Source organism: Populus euphratica, unplaced genomic scaffold (assembly GCF_000495115.2).
Source record: "Populus euphratica unplaced genomic scaffold, PopEup_1.0 scaffold428.1, whole genome shotgun sequence".
Lineage (NCBI taxonomy): Eukaryota > Viridiplantae > Streptophyta > Magnoliopsida > Malpighiales > Salicaceae > Populus > Populus euphratica.
The window spans coordinates 179,557-202,309 of NW_011500315.1; the positions used below are offsets into that span (position 1 = coordinate 179,557).

At 33.3% G+C, this 22,753-nt stretch overlaps 1 pseudogene; it reads right to left on the reverse strand.

Moving 5' to 3' along the window:
- Nucleotides 1–16,120: 16,120 nt before the first annotated feature.
- LOC105113566 (uncharacterized) lies at nt 16,121–21,818 on the reverse strand (annotated as a pseudogene).
- Between the last annotated feature and the right edge of the window lie 935 nt (nt 21,819–22,753).

The window sequence follows — 22,753 nt, forward strand, 5'->3', positions numbered from 1 at the left end:
TCTTCTTCTTCTTTATTATTATTATTATTATTATTATTATTATTGATATTACTACTAATACTATTATTATTATTGTTATTGTTGTTGTTGTTATTATTGTTATTATTATCATTTATAATTTATATAATTAACTTCCCTGTGGTTCGACCCCGATTTTGCCGGGTTATTTATTACTTCGACGCTCCTGCATTTGGAAGAAGACATCAATCTTTTAGTTATGTCACACACCAAAGTATGAAGCGCCTTTGTATTCTTTTAGCGGTGTGTGAAATACCTTTTTATAGAGGAATGCCAATTTCTATGATAGTGTTGGAAATGCCATGAAGCCCCTTTCCACATAGGGCGACATGTGTGATAGTTACGATGATGGTTTATCACTGACCGCTCCTTTTTCTTTTCTTCTTCTCTCTCCCCACTTTGTATTTTGTGTTAGCCATTAGAAAAATCTTGTTCGTCGTTTTATTTTATGATATTTAAGGTTTCACCCTCAATGTTTTGATTTCTAATTTTGATTTTCAGCTTTTTTATCTTTTTTTTTTTAAATTTCATCTTTATATCTATGATCTTGATTTTTTATTTTTCTCAATTTTAGTCCTCATTCACTTGATTTTTATTTTAATTTTTTTCTTCAATTCAAAATTTTATGTTGTCCTCTTATTCTTTCTTTTGAAATGAGGGCCTTATTTTTATTAATTGCTATTTTTTAAAAATTATTTTTTAGTAATTAATTTTTTTTTATTTTAGCATTTGACACTTGATTTATTAGGAGTTGATCTTTGTACCAGGAGTCGATCTAGGCTAGTACTTGATTATGGATCGAGTGAGTTGGCCTTTGTAAACTCAAGTCAATCGAATGTTTTGGTTTTATAAAAAAAGCAAAAATGACATCATTTTAAAAAATAAAATAAAAAAATAATCAATGAGTTTTGACTGGGTTTGCCCTTAATTGACATAGTCATGGATCAACTTGAGTTTTTTTATTGTTTCATACTAAATCAATTCTCCCCTAATTTATTTTGAAATCCATCCCAATCTTAACCTTGGATCATCTTATTCACAGATTGTCCACCTTAAACTCGTCTTGACATAAGCCTATCGAGTTAAGTTGAGTTTTAAAATAGTTGTATTCCACATAAGGTGCTTTTGATTTTGTCACTAGCTTGAGTCATAGGTTTGAAAAGTTAATAAAGGTTGACATCAATTTTTTTTTTCAATTACATATGTCAAAGTCATTTATTTTAAAAGTGATTTTTGTTATTTTTCTTTCAATCAGGTTATCCCCATCTTATGATCTAGGTAGGAGGTTTACTAGGTTGTCAAGGTTTCTTTTGAGGTCGTTTTTTTTTTATCCTTTTTGGTTTTTTCCTCTTTTCCTTTTATTAGGTTATTTTGTTCAATGATTCTTTTTAAAGTTAAACTTCATCCTTTGATAATCTCACTTGCAAGTTTTGAGTTGAAATATTATAATTTAATTCTTTTTTTATTCACTGACAATCATTATCTTATTCAATTTTTTTATATGACTTCGAGTTATAGATTTTTTTATCCTTCTTTAAAATATATTGATAGCACTTGAGCATCATTTTTTTATGTTACAAAAAATTCAGCCCGTCCCATGACGAAGTGCTAGCCACCTTTCTAGTATTAACTAATTGTTTCACTTAATTTTTTTTTTTCTGAACTATAAAAATAAGTGAAAGAATGAGAGAGAGTCAAACAACTATTAATAATCTTTTTATGACCATTAATGACCATGAACTATTAATATGATGGTTTTACGACCATTAATGACCATCTTAAAAGAGTTTACATTACTTTCAGTTAATAACTAGATTTAGTGCCTACACTTTGCTACGGGGCCAAATTACTTTTTTTGTGTAAAAAATGATATTTTGCTACCACAAGTGTGTTTTAACAAATAAAAAATAAATTAAATCATGGATCTAACTGGATCAAATAAGCTAGCTTTAATTTAATTAGAAGAAAAAAAGAAAACAATAATAGGTGAATCAAATTTAAAAGGAAAGTGATTAGGATATCTTGATAATTTTTTTTTTCATATGAGAACAAACGATGTATCTCCATTTACAACTCATTAAATATGGAAGAATGAAATGAGATAAAAAAATGATATAAAAAAATTAGGTCTTGGTTAACTTAAGCATCATGACAAACCTATAACCCCGATAATGAGGATCGAGCCAACCTAAGATATTCTGTCAAACCCGTAGCCCAAATCATGAGATTGGAAAAACTTGATAAGAAATAAAAAGAATTTCAATGCTTTTTTTAAATAGTGTTAACTTTTTAAACCCGTGACTTGGGTCATTAGACCCACAATGCACTTTTAAGTACTAATCAATTAGACCCGAACTACTTACCTTATTTGAAAAAATCATGAAGTTTAATTCTCAATTAATCAAACATTGAAAGATAAAGTTAAAAAATTAATTAAAAAAAGGATTAAAAACATATCAATTAAAAAAATAAAGATCAAAATACAAATACCAAATAAATTTTATATTTGATTAAAAGGTAAAATTGAAAAGAAAAATCAATTTGGCAAAAGGACCATAAAAAATCAAAAGAATAAGGATCAAAATTGACATAAAAATTAAAAACAAATTTATGATTGAAGGGTGAAATTGAAAAGAAAAATAACTTTTCCAAAGAGCCAAGAAAAAAATTAGAAATCAAAACAATGCGGATGAAATTGAAAAACACAATCCATAAATTTGGATTGAATGATGAAATTAAAAACAAATAAATTTTTTGCAAAAGGAGCAATAAAAAATTAGAAATATGAAAAATAAGGATTAAATTGAAAAATACAATAAGGGTGAAATTGAAAAGAAAAATAACTTTTCCAAAGAGCCAAGAAAAAAATTAGAAATCAAAACAATGCGGATGAAATTGAAAAACACAATCCATAAATTTGGATTGAATGATGAAATTAAAAACAAATAAAACTTTTACTAAAGGACTAAAAAAAATAGTAATATAAAAAATAAGGATCAAATTGAAAAATACAATACCATCAATTTTGATCAAATGATGAAATTAAAAACAAATAAAACTTTTACTAAAGGACTAAAAAAAATAGTAATATAAAAAATAAGGATCAAATTGAAAAACACAATACCATCAATTTGAATTGAATGATGAAAATAAAAACTAATAAGACTTTAACAAAAATGTAAAGAAAAAAAAACATATATTAAAAGAATAAGGATCAAATTAAAAAATATAATATTTATAAATTGAAATGAAATAATGATATTGAAAACAAATAAAACTTCTATAAAAAGATTAATAATAAAAATTTAAAATCAAAAGAATTAGAAATGGAGTTGAAATGCCAAGAATAAAGAGGTACAAGTTATAATTTTTAGAGGATGAGAGAGGAAAAAAATAATAATAAAGGTCTAATATTGACAAACCGAACCATAATGCCAACACACTTCTCTCCATATAGAAAAGGACAGGATGACACTTCTAAAGACAATACGGAAGGTCTTTTTAATACATAACACTCACTGTTCGAATTGCTCAAGCACATCCCACGCGCCTTTTGGTTTTTTACATGCACCTGTCTTTTTGTTTATTATATTTAATTATTCAAATACCGAATTGCCCCTAATTTGACTTGGTAATAACACTAAAATCATTATGAAAAGACTAGAAAGCCCTTTGACTCTATTTTATTTTATTTTTCCTTTTAAGATTATTTTAGTCATTAAACTGTGTATTGTTGTATTTTATATTTATGCAAAGACCAAATTTTTCCTTAGTTGATATTATAATAATGAAAAAACCATTATGCGAATAAGAAAATGGCCATTGAAGAAATTTAATTTTTTTTCTTTAAAAAATATTTTGGTTATTTCATTATGCAATCAAGATGAGAAAAAATTTATTTATTCTGTTCAACTTAGTAATGATGAATGAGTCTTATAAAAAGACTTCAATACACTTGATGGTTAGTGTTATGTTTTTTTGATAGAGGCACAATGTAACACCTCATAATTTAATATATTTTTAAAGGAACTTTGAGTCTTAGCTTAAGAAAATGAGAATTTTTTTTTTTGCCAAACTTATCTAGAACTTGCTGAAATTTTGATAGAGTTTTCTCTATACCAAAATGTCCTAAGTTATCGACATTCATCTTGTACATACCTTATACTCCTCTCTCAATCATATCATAATCATGTTGAACCTCAAATAGCACATCATTCATGATACATGCATAACCTTTCGCATATTTATTTCTTTCCTATTAACACATATAATTTAATAATAAATGGAAGTAAACAAACATTAAGATTACAAATACAAAATAGTACTACTTTATATAAAAGGAGTGTTGTTACATGTTACGTCACTTAATTCCTTAGAGACAAAATATATTAATGTTCATTTTCTTCTCTAATTATACAAAAAGAGACTAGAGGGCCTAAAACACTACTCTTGATGTGAATGTGAAGGACTTGCAATTTTATAATGAATAGAATAAATATAGTAAGAATAAAATATAGCATAAAAGAAAAATCACACAATACATGCACATATAATTAAATATATATTCAACAATATGCAATCATAATTCTCTGAAATTCTTATTTAGCCTTCTATTATTACATCTCTATTCATCATTCTTGGAATTGTTCAATATTTTCATTTTGTATCTTGTTTCACGTTATGAGCGCATTTAATTCGTTATAATATCTTCCATGTGATTTCTCTCACTCCCTCTCTTTATATCAATTTTAATCCCGTCATCTATTATATCCATTATGGATTTTCCATATAAATCGTCAAACTCATTATGTTTTTTTATCCAATTTTGATTTATAAATATATTCAACTTACATGTTTCTTGTGCACCTTCCAATGTTTCTTTAGATTTTTAATAAAATCTCCTCTTATCATGGAACCTATCATCATTTTCAGAATATTCATATCCATTCCATATTCAATTAATATGAATACAATACATGCATCAATTAATCAAACTATTTAATTCACCAACCTAATCTCATTTGGGCACCATAATTGAGGCCAAATTTTATTATCCTTTACTCATATGGCTGACTAATTATACAATTCTTCATATACTTTCTAACATCATTCTATTCTTCATATACTTTCTCACATCATTCTAAATAGTAATCAAATTACTTGTTTTTGAATACCATGTGTCTAGTATATGAAAATTGTAACTTTGTTGATTCACTTTCTTTAGATTCTAAATATTATAACAATTTGTTTTTGTACATCTTTCATTTTTAAACCAAGTCTTCTAGGATAAATAGTAACCAAATTACTTGTTTTTGAATACAAAATATGAAAATTATAACCCTATTGATTCACTTTCCTTAGATTTTAATTATTATAACAATTTGTTTTTGTGCATCTTTCACTTTTAAACCAAGCCTTCTAGGATCTTATACAGTAGGTAGAATAATTGATAGGTCGTTTCATCATTATTATTAGCATCTTATTACACTATTATAATTACCATCAAATTCTTATCATGTTAGCAACAATACAAAACCTAATACAACATATTTATATTATTAGTTATAATTTCCTTTTTCATCCTCCATGTGCACACAATTCTCAAATTATATCAATTACAACTCATCAAATAATTCAATATATATATATATATATATATATATATATATCAATTATATATATATATATATCAATCAATATCCGCCTCCTTAAAGCTGAATGAATAATCCTTTCAAGATGTCAATCTTTATTTCATTAATACTTTTAATCATTCCTTATCAGGAAAGCCATTGTAACACCTCCCCCAAAACTTGGAAGGGAATGACAACACTAATGAATTTTTATTAGTGTCATTACTCGTCCATATCATGACCGACTAATCAAGTTCGTTGTAAATGCTAACATCAATGCCTCCGATTGATGTCATCGTCTATTTCCAACCTAAAATAGTCAATCAGATTTTTCTTTCTATAATACCTTGAAATATTTTCAGAAATGCCAATATCAAGATTCTTGACATCATTAACTTTCACTTCAGGAATAGTTAATCAAGTTTTATGTGATTGCCGATATCGACATCACCAGTTGATGTCATTAATTATTCTCACCTGAATAGTTAATCAAGTTCAATATCTTTCATTTTCAAAGATGATCATGCAGATGTTAGTAAACTTTACTAACATTATTAGCCTCCGCATTTGGGATCAGCTAATCAAGTTCAAGGAACAATCATCAACGAAGTCCATTAATGTAAGTCATATTCTTAAATCAATCAAGTACTCAAATTCATTTTAATTTCTTGTTTATTTCACTTTATCCTTTCTCTTTATGATCACACCCATAGATACAAAGACCAAGAATATAACAAGTTAGCAAAATTAACATTATGTAAAAAGTGTAGGTATAGAACACCTACCTATTGCAGAAGCTTGGCTCGCGCTCTTTTGTTATTGTTATGCCCTTCCTGCGGTCCCTCCTCAAGTTCCTACTATATAAGCTTTTAAGAAGTTGGGTGCCCATTGTCGAATGCTTCTCCTACATTTCAATATAACATCCTGAATTAATATTCGAATCTTCCTGATTTATTCATAAATTCACAAAATCAAATACTTCTATGAACAATTTCCATTAATGTATATTATTATCTTGCTTGTCATTTAAATTCATTTACATTAGAATTTATTTACACTAACATTAAATGTCCAATTAACTCAATTTTTCATTAATGATTTTCAATGTCCAAAAGACATGACTTTTTGTTGCTGATTTTTTTTTTTGTTGTTGTTTAAAGACATGAATTCTTATCATTGTTTTCTAATGTCCCAAGACATTTAATCTATCACCAAACAATGTAATTTAACTTAAATTCTAGCAATGACTACACATGACAAATTTTTCCAAAGCACACTCAAAATGATTCCTTATATCATAATTTAATTTACAACATCCTTACTATGATTTCTCATTCTAACATAACCAAAGTATTAATCAATCACTATTCTTTATAGAATTTAACTATACCTTTACTTATCAACACATCAAAACATGACTCAAACACAACACAAATAATTCTCAAACACTTCCATCATCATTAAACCCATTGCAATTATCCTTAGTCCCGAAACATACTTTTATGCTAAACATCAGATTCTCATTCAATATTTTTCAAACCAAACTTAAAACGTTATTCTGTAAATTTAGAATTCAATAAATCTAAACGGCGGTGTTATACATTATCATCATTAGAATAACATATCCAACATTAACATACCTCCAACAGTTCAATCTCTCTATATCAAAACAATATCTAACTAGCCTAAAAATTAGAGACCTACTGTTTAGGATGTATAATTTCTAGTAGGAGTGTTTGTTTTCGATCTTAACCATTCTAAATTTATATAACATCTAGATGAACAACATATCCAAGATCCATACCTATCCAATGGTGTAAAAATGATATAACAACCAACGAACGAGGCTGTTGATTAGTACTTAAAAGTACATTTTTATCAAGGTTTTATATCATCATTTTGCACTCGAAGTATCAATAACTCATTAACTAAAGCATGTTTTATAATAATGTATCTAATAATATAAGATACCTTTAATTTATGGTAAATATTCATTTTAAATGTAGGCCTATCACATAAATGAAAGGATTGATTGATGAATTTAAGAACTGAAATTGAAAGGACAAAGAGATGGCCAAACTTAGAAAAGAGATGTCGGTGCAATCCAAACCAGAATACTATTTGGTAATTGGGTCATATCTGGAGCTGTATATCTCAGATTTAGGTCTACTTTATATGAATGGAAAGGTAAGACATAGACCTACAACTTTCATATGGAGCCCAAGATCTAAAAAGGCCATTTTCATGTCCAAATTATAGCAACAACAAAGAAGTTTGAATCTGTCTTCTAGCCCAAGCACTGTTTAGTGTTTGGCCCATATCGAGAGTTCTAAAAGTTCAAATGAGTTGAATTTTGTACACAAGAAAGCTGAGACAATTTCGTACAACTTTCATGTTTTCAAGTGGTTCTAATTTTGACATTATCAATAATGTTTTGGGCAGATAAGAGAAGATAAGGATTGTCACCAAGTCAAGAGCTGGTCACCCACTCATCAATTAGTCATCAAATTAATAGTTCTTAATTTTGGCCTATAAAAGGAGGCATTTGCCATGCATTTAGACATATTGGTTTTCAGATCAAGATCATGCTCTTGCTTTCTCTCTTTGTATTTTTTGTAATGTTTGTCACACGTGTGCGGCGTCGCGGCGATCATCCACCATCCTTTGAAAAGATAGGAAGTGGTGTATTTCTAGCAAGATATGAAGAGACAAGGAATTCTTGTCTCTTATCAGTGGAAAATTTGAAACGGGAGTCGCCATCTAATATTCTGGTAACTAGGAACCCTAACTAGTCTCGGAGATCGGGTATGGAGACTGGTTGCGTAAAGGGAAGGTATTAGCACCCCAAATACGCCCTACCTAAGGTAGACTGTATTGTTTTGTCTGATAAAATATGAAATCATGTTGTGGTGTCTAATTATATGTCTATCTAAGGTTTAAGAAAAGTCCTCCTTTGTAAGGAGATCTTTATCTTATCGGATAAAAACCAAGATGTTCTATGTCATTAAATAAAAAATACTTTTTATTTAATATCAGGAATATGTGTTACGTATAACCTCATAATCCCTGATACTAAAACAAAATAAAATAATTTTTTTGTTATTTTTGAAATTTTAGCCAATGTTCTTTTGACTTTAATAAACTGGTTATTAAAGCCAAAATACATGCTAAAATATTGTTTTTGATGTATGAAAAATACAATATGATTTTTTTAGCTTTTGAGGCATTTGACCGTATGCACAAAAACATTTTTTTTTGTTTTCAATTTTCTTTCTTAAGTTTTGACAAAAATCAGGTATTTTGAATACCAGATTTGTATTTTTTATGACATAAAATACAGACCAATACTAAGCAAAAATGCATAAATAAAAAAAATTAAAAATATAAAAAAAATTAATTTTTAATTTTTTTTGAAATGGGCCAGATTCGGCCCAAAACCAAATGGGCTAGTTACTGTGCAAATGGGCTGAACTAGTGTACAATAACCAACCCCCCCTCATTTGCTGCAGAACGTGAATTAATTCACGTTCTGCATGCAAACGCAGATGGTGGCTGAGCAAAGGAGAAAGAGACGGGGCAACCGGAGGTTACCTGAGATTGGCGTTAACGCGATGCTGTTGGCGGCGGAGACACGGTGGCCAGCGTTTTGCTGTGTTTTTCTTCTCTCTCTTTCCTCGGTTTTTCACACTTTTCTGCTTCTTCTTCTCTTTTTTTTCTCTCTCCTCTTCTCTTCTCTCCTCGGGTTTGGTCTCCTTCTATTTTTGGGTTTGGTCTCCTTCTCTCCTTCTTTTTCTCCCTCTCTTTTTTCCTTTTTTTTTTTACTGCTGCCTCCCCTGATTTTATAGGCAAAAACAAGGGAGGGGACGTGTCTGGGGTAGCCACTGTGCTCCTGCTCCTCCCCCATTCTTCCAGCACGTGGAAAGTGGGTTGTGTCGGCGTCTTTTTGAAGGTGAAATGTAGGTAAAAGGATCGGTGAAAACAAAGGAGAAAAACACATTTTCTTCCTCTATTCTCTGCGTGTCCAAGGGAAGAAGATGATGAACGACATTGTTTTGAGTTTTCTCATTTTTTTTTATAAATAGTGCATGAAACGACGTCGTTTTTCCCAAAACGCGCCATGTCATTAAATGAGAATTGGCGCCAAAACGCGTCAGATTCAAAATCAGGCCTTCAATTTAGGCGTGGTTTTACAATTTGGTCCTTGGTTTCAAATTTCTTCAATTAAGTCCCTAATTGGCTATCAAACTTCAATATTTATGCAATTAAGCCCTTGATTTGACCAAATTAACTCTCAAAAATTATATTTTGACCCAAGAACTTTAATTTCTTCTAATAAAAGCCCAAATTAACTCAAAAATCAAATTTTCTTGCAATCAAAACCTCCATAAATTCAATTAAACCTTTATTAAAATTTAATTGAATCCATAAACATCTTATTTTGGACTTTTCTTCCTAAAATTGAATTTTCTTTGTCAACACGACTCTCATCACTCAACAAAATACTGCTAAATTTTAATCTTTGTAATTGTAAACCTCCTCAACCAATTTTTGACCATTTTCTGAGCATTCTGACATCTTTTTTTTTACTGTTATTATTTTTAAATTAGTTATTATTATATTTTTTTAATTTTTTTTCTATATATATATATATATTTTACACAGGATCCAAAAATGGGTTACAACAGATGCCCCCTCTTTACAATACTTACGGAGCAAAGACTTTGCATAGTAAGTTTTGTAAAGAAAAACAAGGCTTGGTCTTCCAAAACTAATCTTCTTAAAGCTTGGTTGACTAGAAACCTCATTCGGCAATTCCTTTGTATCAAAGCTAATATAATGTTTGATTGGGTTAAACTGAGATTCCTGTCGCTAATCCTCTTTAACCAGAACCAAAATCTTGTGTGGTTAGGATAGACTGAGATTCTTTTCGCCAATCCCTCTAACCAGAACCAAAACCTATGTGGTTAGGATAAACTGCGATTCCTTTCGCCAATCCCCTTTAACCAGAACCAAAATCCTATGTTTGGTTAGGATAAACTGCGATTCCTTTCGCCAATCCCCTTTAACCAGAACCAATATCCTGTGTGTGGTTAGGATAAACTGAGATTCCTTTCGCCAATCCCCTTTAACCAGAACCAAAATCCTATGTGTGGTTAAGATAAACTGAGATTCCTTTCGCCAATCCCCTTTAATAAGAACCAATACCGTGTGTGTGGTTAAGATAAACTGAGATTCCTTTTGCCAATCCCCTTTAATAAGAACCAATACCGTGTGTGTGGTAGGATAAACTGAGATTCCTTTCGCCAATCCCCTTTAACCAGAACCAATATCCTGTGTGTGGTTAGGATAAACTGAGATTCCTTTCGCCAATCCCCTTTAACCAGAACCAAAATCCTGTGTGTGGTTAGAATAAACTAAGATTCCTTTCACCAATCCCCTTTAACCAGAACCAGAATCCTATGTGTGGTTAGGATAAACTGAGATTCCTTTCGCCAATCCCCTTTAACCAGAACCAAAATCCTCTGTGTGGTTAGGATAAACTGAGATTCCTTTTGCCAAACCCCTTTAACTAGAACCAAAATTCTTGTGTGTGGTTCGTAACACCATAGTTTAATAAAGACTAATCTTGTAACAAATTTGCTCCCTTTCTTTTTCCTTTCTCTAGTCCAAACTAAACTCTTTGTTACTCTTCCCTCAATGATTCCTTCTTTATCCACAAACTCGCTGGATTTTAACTCAGATATTTCCTCAAACAAGTCACCAACAGAATGCAATATTTAAAAGTGGAATGATAATGCATGCATTCTTACCTGTCTTGAAACATAGATCCCTGAGGTTTCGTAAAACCCTTCCCTCAATATGAGCTTATCTCGTATGTTCGTAGTCAGATGTTGGCATGTGTTTGTTGCACTGTCCTATTTCAAATGAAGAAATCTCCACTTTTCCACTGAGTCCACCTTGTTTATCATGCTCCTGCCAATGCTTTTATTCATCTTTCTCCACATCAGCATGAAGGACTTTTTAGGTTTTTTTTTTGTTTTTTTTTTGTCTCAGCATAAAAGAAAATGACTAGTTTTCTAGAAGAAATCTTTAACAACAACTAGAGCTTGAAATTGTTCATGACTACTAGAACTTTCAACATGCATACTAAAGACTTGTTTAAGCAGTTCCCATTATAGGTTTTCTCAGGTTTTGGAATGCAATTGTCTTTAAGTCAAGCTCTTTTTTTTTTTTAAAGGTGACCTTCTGTTTTAATCTTTTCCAAAGGTTTCAAGCAAAGACTTGAAAAGACTGTATATATATATAAAAAGAATTGTCCCATACTAGCATTTTGCAAACATGAGACAAAAGTTTATCAAACCAAGTTACATACGTTTGATTAGAAAGGGCTTCTAAAAGCTTGTAATGTAGGCTATAGTTATGGGTTATGAAAGAAATAATTTTTACAGTCTCAAAAGGTGTTTGAGGGTTTCAAAGACTTAGGATCAACTATTCATCAATCATCTTTCTCTTAATATATAACCTTGTTAACCTTCATGACCAGAATTCTCATAACATGGGTCATACCAAAACAAAATTTTCGTTCTTGAATATATGAAAAGTCATCTGGAGATTCTATTCTTGACACTAAAAACCAAAGTTTGTAACTCTGTTATTCTTTGTATGGTTTTCTTTCTTCTTTCCTCTTTTTTTTTTGGTTTTTCACAATGTCGTCTTTGGGGGTTTTTGTTGTGTCTACTACATGAGACATCAATTCCCTCATCTATGTTCACTGCTTTGTCTGGATAATAACTAAAAATTACATGATCAATTCTTGTATCCATCTTCATTGCTTTGTCTAGCTGGTAAGGTGATCAAAACTAGCATCAGTATTTTCTGCCCCTAGTCTAGGTTTTTTTTTTTTTTCAATCATCGTTGGAATTTTTCTTAACCTTCCCTTTCCTATTGATTCTATTAGGGTCTTCCCAATATCTCTCGTTTGCCCCCAATGTGGGGTGTGATCCTAACCAAGGCTGTTATAAGGAAGAAACGCGATTCAGCTCAAATGGGGGCTACAAAGGATGAATTTATTAGAAAAGTGAATGGATAACAAAGATGGCCTTTCCTCATTTCAAAGCGCACATTGTTAGGATTGATAAACCTTGTTCTTATCCTAGGAAAATATATGTGATCACAGAGATGGTTAACTAACCATTTATCTATGCAAATTCAAAAAATGCTAGCAGAGACAAGGTTTTATCTCAGGGTTAGTTTTGGGGTTTATTTTGGTTTAGTCACCTTTTTTTTTATGGAAATGCTTAAATTTCATCTTTGAGTGCTTTATGATGCATTTCTTGTAATCATGCACAAAATCAGTTCTTTCCAGATAAATGAAATAAGTGTCGTGAGATCAAAGTAATGACAGGGTTCTTTACACAAAGAATGCATGACCAAACTTTACTGTATTTATTTTGGGAGAAAACCGAACATATTTAGATATAATATCTTTTTACAGAGTCAGAATTCACAGGTCTGTTTAGATCATCTCCATTCATGCTAGACAATTTCAGAGCTCCGCTTGAGAAAGCTTTCTTTACTATATAAGGACCTTCATAATTTGGAGACCACTTGTTGTGGTCTTCTCCTGGTAGAGACAAAAGTTTCTTTAGCACTAGATCTCCTTTTTGAAACACACAAGGTCTAACCTTCTTATCATATGCCTTAACCATTCTTTTCTGGTAAAGTTAATGATGATAGATGGTGGCTATCCTCTTTTCACTAATCAAGTTTAACTGTTCATATCTTACTTTGGTCCATTCAGCCTCTTCTAACTCTGAATTCATCAACACCCTTAATGATGGGATTTCGACTTCCAACGACATTACTGCCTCCATTCCATATACCAACGAATATGGCGTGGCTCTAGTCGAGGTTCTTATTACAATGCGATATGTATGGAGAGCGAATGACAACATCTCGTGCCAATCTTTATAGATGACTACCATTTTTTGAATGATTTTCTTAATGTTCTTATTGGCTGCTTCCACGGCCCCATTCATCTTTGGCCTATATGGTGAGGAATTTGAATGTTTGATCTTCCATTTAGTACAAAGCTCCATTATCATTTTGTTGTTGAAATTCTATGCATTATCAGTCACTATCTTTTCTGGCAGCCCATAACGACAAATCAAGTCTTTCTCTATGAACCTCTTTACCACTTTCTGAGTCACATGAGCGTATGAATAGGCTTATACTCATTTCGTGAAATAATCAATGGCTACAAGGATGAATCTATGCCCATTGCTGGCTTTTGGGTTAACAGGCCCGATCACATCAATTCCCCACATTGCAAATGGCCAAGGAGATACCAGATTAAACAAAGGGGTTGGAGGTGCATTGATTTTATCACTATGCACCTGACACTTGTGACATGTTCTGACATAGTCGATGTAGTCTTTTTCTAATGTCATCTAGAAATAACCAGCCCTTTGTATTTTTTTTTTGGCCATCATAAGTCCACTAGCATGGGTTGGGCAAATCCCTTCATGGACCTTTCACAAAGTTGTTCTAACATTTGTTGCATTCAAACACCTCAGTAATGTTCCATCGAATGATCTTTTGTACAAAATCTCTCCATCGAGATAAAAACCCGTGGCCAATCGCCTTAGGGTCTTCTTATTCACCTTCGAAGCTCCCTCTGGATATTCCTAGTTCTGCACAAAGTTTTTGATATCGTAAAACCAAGGCTTCCTGACACGACTAAAAGATTAATGTCTTCTCCCAAGTGCAGGAGTGTCGAAGTAATAAATAACCCGGCAAGACCGGGGTCGAACCATAGGGAGGTTATTTGTACAAATTATAAATAACAATAATACAACAACAACAACAATAACAATAACAAGAACAAGAACAATAATAATAATAATAATAATAATAATAATAATAATAGTAGTAGTAGTAGTAGTAATAGTAGTAGTAGTAGTAATAATAATAATAATAAAGAAAGAGAAGAAGAAGAAGATGATGAGAACTTGGAGATGGAAAATTAATGTAAGGATTAAACAATAATAATAACAAATGTCAAGGTTAGAGGTTCCACTAATGGTATATCAAACAAGTATAGTATAAACTCTTATTATTGAATTGGAAACCACACACAAAGGAGGTTCCAATCAGATTATATATTGTTAACATGATTACATTAGTCATCTTATTCAATTAATGCTAATACTTGTAAATCTCGTCAAACATTCATGATTATAACTTATGTTAACAACATTAAGTCTCGTCAAGCATTCATGATTATAACTTATGTTAACAACAAATCAAGTTCCTTTCATAGCTCAGGTGTCGATTATACCATACATTATGGGCTATGAAAGGGCCAAGCATTTGTTGTACCAAGTGTTATACAACATAAATCAAGATTAGTCAGTTAACAAGCAAAGTATTAAAGAGTGAACAAGATAACAAATATAAAACATGTTAGTATCAAACATTAAAGTCCATATTAAGTTTACATTATACTTATTCTCACACCATTAGTGTAACCTTTTCACCTTGACATAATTAACTTAGCTAGACATAATGAAAGAAAGAAAAATAGATAAACAAAATAACAACATAAAAGTTAACTAAGTAAAGGAAAGGAAATGAAAGACATAAACTTAATATTAATGAAAACAAAGCATAAAAAAATACAAAGAGAGAAAGGAAGAGCATGATCTTGATCTGGAAACCAAGATGCCTAAATGCATGGCAAATGCCTCCTTTTATAGGCCAAAATTGGGAACTATTGATTTGATGACTAATTGATAAGTGGGTGGCCAACTTTTGACTTGGTGACAATCCTTATCTTCTCTTGTCTGCCCAAAACGTCATTGATAACGTCAAAACTGGAGCCAGTTGCAAACATGAAAGTTGTAGGCAATCAAATTGGAGCCAATTGTAAACATGAAAGTTGTAGGCAATTGTCTCAGCTTTCTTGTGTAAACAATTCAGCTCATTTGGACTTCTAGAACTCCAGATATGGCCAAAATACCGAACAGTGCTCGGGCTGGAAGATAGATTCGGGCTTCTTTGTTGTTGCTATAATTTGGACTTGATAATGGCCTTTTTAGATCTTGGGCTCCATATCAAAGTTGTAGGCCTATGTCTTCCTTTCCAGCCATATAAATTGGACCTAAATCTGAGATCTGTAGCTCCAGATATGACCCAATTACCGAACAGTGTTCCTGTTTGGATTGCACCGACATCTCTTTTCTAAGTTTGACCATATCTTTGCCCTTGCAATTTAAGTTCTTAAAGTCATCAATCAATCCTTTCATTTATGTGATAGGCCTGCATTTAAAATGAACATTTACCACAAATTAAAGGTATCTTATATTATTAGATATATTATTATAAAACATGCTTTAGTTAAGGAGTTACTGATACTTCAAGTGCAAAATGATGATATAAAACCATGACAAAAATGCACTTTTAAGTACTAATCACTTCCCATTTATCTCTCCTTCAATTGAGTAACAATAAACTGGGTTATTTCTGATATTAATGTGTACTGGCTGCACCCTATACCCGAGGTCAATTGTAGCCATAATAGCTAATATAGCCAAAGCATCCGCAAAATGGTTCCCCTCTCTTCCCAGGTGAGTGAACTTTATCACTTCAAAGTCCTCTACTAGTGTGGACAAGTATTCCTGGTAAGGCCTCAGCTTTTCTTCCTTGGTTTGCCATTCTCCTTTCACTTGACAAATAATCAACATTGAGTCACCATATACATCCACCTTTCTAATCTTCATCTCTAATGAAGCTTCTAAACTGAGTATACAAGCTTCATATTCAGCTGTATTGTTGGTGCATTCAAAATGTAATTTAACTGAAATTGGATATAGCTTCCGATCAGGCGAGATTATCACTACGCCGGCCCCGTTACCATATACATTCACTGCTCCGTCAAAAAACATAGTCCACCAATCTGTCTTTTCTTCTTCTTCCTCTATTGCCAATAAATTTTCATCCGGAAAATAAAAATCCAACGGTTCATAATCTTCAATAGCATTATCAGTTAAATGGTCAGTAATGACGCTCCTCTTCACAGCTTTCCATGTCATATACACTATGTCATACTCTGACAACAAAACCTGCCACCTTGCAATATAGGGCTTGTTACATATGTATCTCAATGGATCCACTTTTAAAATCAACCAAGTGGTGTGATACAACATATAATGTTGTAATCTTTTTGCCACTCATCCCAATGCATAACACAGTTTCTCTATTACTATGTATCTAGACTCACATTCAGTGAACTTCTTACTCAGGTAATAGATAACCCTTTCTTTCCTCCCTGTTTCATCATGCTACCCCAGTACACATCCCATACCTGTCTCCGTTACCGTCAGATATAAAATTAAAGGCTTTCTTAACACAAGAGGAATAAGCAATAGTGGACTTTGCAAATAGTGCTTGATTTTATTGAATGCCTCCTTACACTATTCATTCCAAGTTCCCGGATTCTTTTTCCTAAGCAATCGGAAGATAGGTTTACATGTGGTAGTTAGTTGAGCTATAAATCTGGCAATATAGTTTAACCTCCCCAAGAATCCTCTCATTTCTTTCTCTGACTATGGGGTTGGCATGGATTGGATGGCTTTTGCTTTGTCAGGATCCACCTCTATGCCTTTGCCACTTACTACAAATCCTAACAGCTTGTCGGACTTAACCCCAAATGAACATTTTGCAGGGTTGAGCCTTAGTTCATACTTTCTCAATCTCTCGAATAACTTTCGCAACACCTTGACATGATCTTCTCCCTCTTTTGACTTTGCAATCATATCATCTACATACACCTCGATTTGCTTGTGCATCATATCATAGAATAGAGTTACCATGGCTCTTTAATAAGTGGCTCCTACGTTCTTTAAACCGAACGGCATAACCTTATAGCAGTAAGTTCCCCAAGGGGTAACAAAAGTTGTTTTTTCCTTGTCTTCTAAAGCCATCTTTATCTGATTGTATCCTGAGAAACCATCCATAAAGGAATATGTGGAGCTACGAGTAGCATTGTCAACTAAAATGTCTATGTGGGGCAGTGGGAAATCATTTTTGGGGCTAGCTTTGTTCAAATTCTGAAAGTCCACGCAAATTCTAATCTTCCCTTCCTTCTTCGGTACGACAACAATGTTGGATTCCTATTGTGGGTATTTAACAACTTCTAGGAATCTAGCATTCCATTGTTTCTCGAGTTCCTCTTTCACTTTAATCCATGTATCCGGATGTGCTCTCCTTAACTTCTGTTTGACTGGTTTACAACCTTCCTCTAATAGGATCTTGTGTACCACGATGTTTGTGTTCAACCTAGGCATATCCTCGTAAGACCAAGCAAAAACATCTGCATACTCATGTAATAGAGCTATTAACTCTACCCTTTGCTTAGGCGTGGTTAATGTCCCTATTTTCAATTCTTTTTTAACTTGATCACTACCCACATTTATAGTTTTGAGTTCTTCAGCAACAGGTTCCCAGGTTTTTTCATGTTGCTCTACTAGCTTTGTGAATTCTCTGATATTACTTTCATCCCATTCTTTTTCTTCCATCATTGTCATATATTTGTTAAAGTTTGGCCATTCATTCTTAATGTTAAATGTATGTGATGTCGGGGAAGATCCGCTTTCAGGGTTCCTAAAAGTGGAAAATGTTTAATGTAAAGGCATGCATAAAAACAAATGAATGCAGAGAAAAACGTTATCTCATTGATTAGGAAAGTGGGCTCAATGACAAAGACAAAATCTAGCTGATATCATGAGCCTTGATTATCAACCAGAAAGACAAAAGAAAACAACGATAGAGGCATGTGAAGGCAAACAAAGGAGGTTTACATTTTAAACACTAATAGGGCTTCTTGGGTCACCCAGTTTTGAAACTTTTCACCTTTAGCCAGCCTTCGCACAAAAGTCTTGGTGGGGAGTTCTTCTAGAATATGAATAGTCAGTTGTGGTAGCACTTTATCTTCCTTTTTCACTACTGTTGTCGTGTTACTTCCTTCCACCTTATCTTCCTCCATGGTGTTGATGCTCATAGTTACCACCCTTTGAACAACATCTTATGCTCTATTATCTGGTTGCATCACATATGCTTCCTTTGGGAAAGACACCATCTGGGGATAAGGGATTTCTAGTTTTTCTTCTTCAAGCTCCCTTCCCTCGATTCTAGCCATTTTTCGTTCTCTTCGTCTATCGGCAGCCCAACGATGGTCCTCCTTCTTAGGCTTATATCCTAACCCAAATCTTTGGTCTGCACATCTTATCTTAATTGGCTTAATCCTTTTTGGTATTTTAGTGATAGGGTTATACTGGAATGGGATTCCATGTTCCAAAAAGCATTTAGTTGCCATTCTTGCTACTTCTGAAATCCTCGGCTTTCTTAACATTGTGGTTTCAGGTACCCACTTAGTATTTACAATCTCAAAGGCATGGAGATTCTCACCTGCGCAATCTTTTGCCTCAAAGAAAGGTATAACGAGATTCTTTATCATGGAGATCGTTTCCTCTACTTTAACGGTTACTGACATCCCATTCATGATATATTTCAAACACTGGTGTAAAGATGAAGTTACCACCCCAGCTGCATGGATCCAAGGCCTTCCCAGTAACATGCTATAGGATGGGTGGATATCCATCACTTAGAGTGCTACTAAGAACATTTGTGGTCCCACATACATCTCTACCTCTAAAGTCTCATTGATCTGTCTAGGCGAGCCATCATATGCTCTTGCTATCATGGTACTAGGCTTCATATGAGATTCGTCGACTGACATTTCTTTCAGCATATGTTTTGGTAATACATTAAGAGTCGAGCCGTTATCGACGAGTACTTTTCCAACAAGGCAGTTTTTGCATTTCATGGTGATATACAAAGGTTTGTTATGTCCTGTTCCTTCAACATCTAATTCATTAGCCGTGAAGTATAGGTAATTAAAAGCGTGGATCCTCCCTACCAAGTGCTCCATGGTTTTCTGTTCAATGTCCTGGGGTACATACGCCTCATTCAGTACCTTTTGTATGGCATTTCGATGTGGCTTTGAGCTTCGTATCAAGGATATGAGGGATATCCTTGCTGGAGTCTTTTTGAGTTAATCTACTATGCAATACTCACTGTGCTTTATCAACTTCAAAAATTCATTTGACTCCTCTTCCATTACTGGTTTATTTACCTTTATTTCTTTGTCAAGATCCACCACTTCCTTGTCTTTGGCTCTTTTTACCTCCTTGGGTGTAAAACAACGGCCACTTTATGTTAGCCCACTGATCTCAGTATGAAAGAAAGGGATGGGGGCTTGAGTGTTCGAGGTATAACCATAGCTATATGGCATTGCATTGTGATCTTTTGTTGTAAATGAAGGTTTAGTCAGGATCAGTTTTGGTAACCCATTAGCTATAGTTTGAACTCTACATACTTTTGACAATTTATCTTGGCCTTTCATCATACTCACCTCTTAGTCGTCCCCCGTGGTTTCAAGTCTTAATTCTCCCATGATTAGCATCTCTGCAATCTTCTGGCAAAACTTGATACAATCCTAAATATGATGTCCCTCCATCTCGTAGAACTTACAATAGTTATCACCTCCCAACTGACATGCAGTATTCATGTTTAGTAATCCTGATTGTAACAACATATCATACAACCTTTTCATGGATACCTTCAATACTTGTTTTTGATTGGCAACTTCTATCATGCCCACTCCCGAATTAACAGGAGCATGTTTAGGCAATGGATTTGAATTGATGTTGGGCGCGTCTTCGAAAGATACCCACCTCATTTTGATGAGTTCTAACAACTTCCTTTTAAAAGTATAACAAGTTTCAATTGCGTGCCCAGGATTACCAGCATGGTATTCATAAGCTAGTTCTGGCTTGTACCATATGGGAAAGGGTGGTTGAATTGGTGGTAAAAGGATTGGAGTTATTTGCCCAATGCTTAGCAATTTAGCGTATAAATCTTTTAAAGGCATCAGTAGTGGAGGTAATTGCTCAGAAGTATAATTGGTATATGGCCTTTGATAATTGTTTTGGTTGTTTAGTGGGTGATTGATTTGGTTGGTTGAATTTGGGTGCAAAGGTTTGGTAAAGTTTATGTTGGTGAATTGCGGGGTAGGTATTTGTAGGTTAGGGTAATTTACTCTCTTGCCTTTATAACCTCCTTCTAAGTTGTTAACATCCCCTTCTCTTCTTCTTCTTAAATAACCTTTTTTCTCCAGAGGCTCTAGTATGCGTCTGGCTTTAATACCTTGCTTTATCCTCTCTGCTATGCGTACAACGTCATAAAAATGTTGAGATAAGCTGCCTATTAAATGCTCATAGTAAGGTGCTTTAAAGATATTAGTGAATAAAGTCACCATCTAGGTCTCGATTAAAGGGGGTTGGACATGTGTCACCTCATCCCTCCATCTTTGTGCATACACCCTGACTGACTCCTGGCTTTTCTTTTCTATGGACATCAGGCTTGTTCGATCTGGAGCTATTTCCAGGTTGAATTTATACTATTTGAGAAACGCCTCTACAAATCTTTCCATTTCTTGATTTTACTTGTTTCCAACTGCATATACCAGTTTAAAGCAGAGCCTGACAGACTATCTTGAAAAAAATAGATAAGCATTTTATCGTCATGGATTACTTCAATCATCTTATTGCAGTAAGATCGAAGGTACGTGTTTGGGCACTCCAAGCCTGTATATTTGGTGAATTCTAGGACCCTGAAATCTTTTGGTGCCACGATGTTTGGTACCAAACACACCTCAGCTGCTCGTATTGGGTCGAACCAATCATTTCCTTCTATAGCTCTTAATCATTCTTCTAATGTAGATATCTTATCTTGGCTGATGAAACTACCAGACCTATTTTTAGAAGGCCTATCCGGTGTTAAATCCCCGGTAGGTGGCATGTGAGCTAACTGGATAGGGATGGTTAGCGCAGAATGTTGTTCCGCTACTGACTCTACCCCCAAAATCGGAGATGCTGTGGGAATGTGAGATGCAGGCAAACTTGTAGCTGGCTGAGTAAATGTTCCCTCCCCACTTTTTGCTTTTAATAGTTGTTCAAGCAGATTAGTCATCCGTGACACTTTATTTTTCACTGATTCTAGCTCACTCTGGTAGCGGGATTCTAAAAGAGCCCTTTCTTCGTGTTCCATTCTTGTTCTGTTTCTGGTGTAATGGACCTTGGGTGGGGGACCTATGTTTCACTGGAGTATGCAAATGACATATTATAAACAGACATATGATGCAAAATAAGATGCATATATTTTAATGAACTGATTCATGACTTTCGTAATCCTTTAAGCAATATTTCTAAGCCAAACTGATTGTTGTAAAGAGTGTTTGCCAAGTTCTTTATCAGATTTAACTACCCAAAACTCAATTTGGAAAGAAAGATGGCCTTTTTATAACTAACTGGAGGTGGTAAAAATTTTACAAAATAGCAATAGCCGGAATACATTGTTACGCTAAAAGGCAATTCCCTTATTCACTAAATCATTAATAAAGGAAGTGAGAGCCCCCAAGTATTCTCAATACTTTGTAGCATTATTTCCAACTTGGGTTGCCTGTTGTTGCATTCTCTAAGCAAAGCGGGCCACTTGCTCGACCTGTTTTGTCATATGTCTTATTTGGTCATGCAACAAAGTGTTATTTGTGATGCTCACTTTGTTGTTGGCTCCCAAGACTTCATTTCTTCTTTCCAATGTTCGGACCATTGGTTCTAATAGTGATAATATAGCCTTAGCTCTTTGTAATTCTTCTCTTTCAATGTCTAGCTTGGCGTTTTTGGAGTTCATTTGAACTGCAAAGTTGTCAATATAGTCTTGACATTCTTGGTACTCTTGCTTTAACTCATGTAACTCTTCTTCTATAACACCGTAATGACTTCTCAACCCCACTTCTTGCATCTCTAGCTTGGATTGTAGAATCATTATCTGTTCTTTTGAATACTCGGCCCTTTTCTGGTAATCTCTCATATCAGCCTCAGTAGCCTTTTGATTAGTACTTAAAAGTGCATTTTTATCATGGTTTTATATCATCATTTTGCACTTGAAGTATCAATAACTCCTTAACCAAAGCATATTTTATA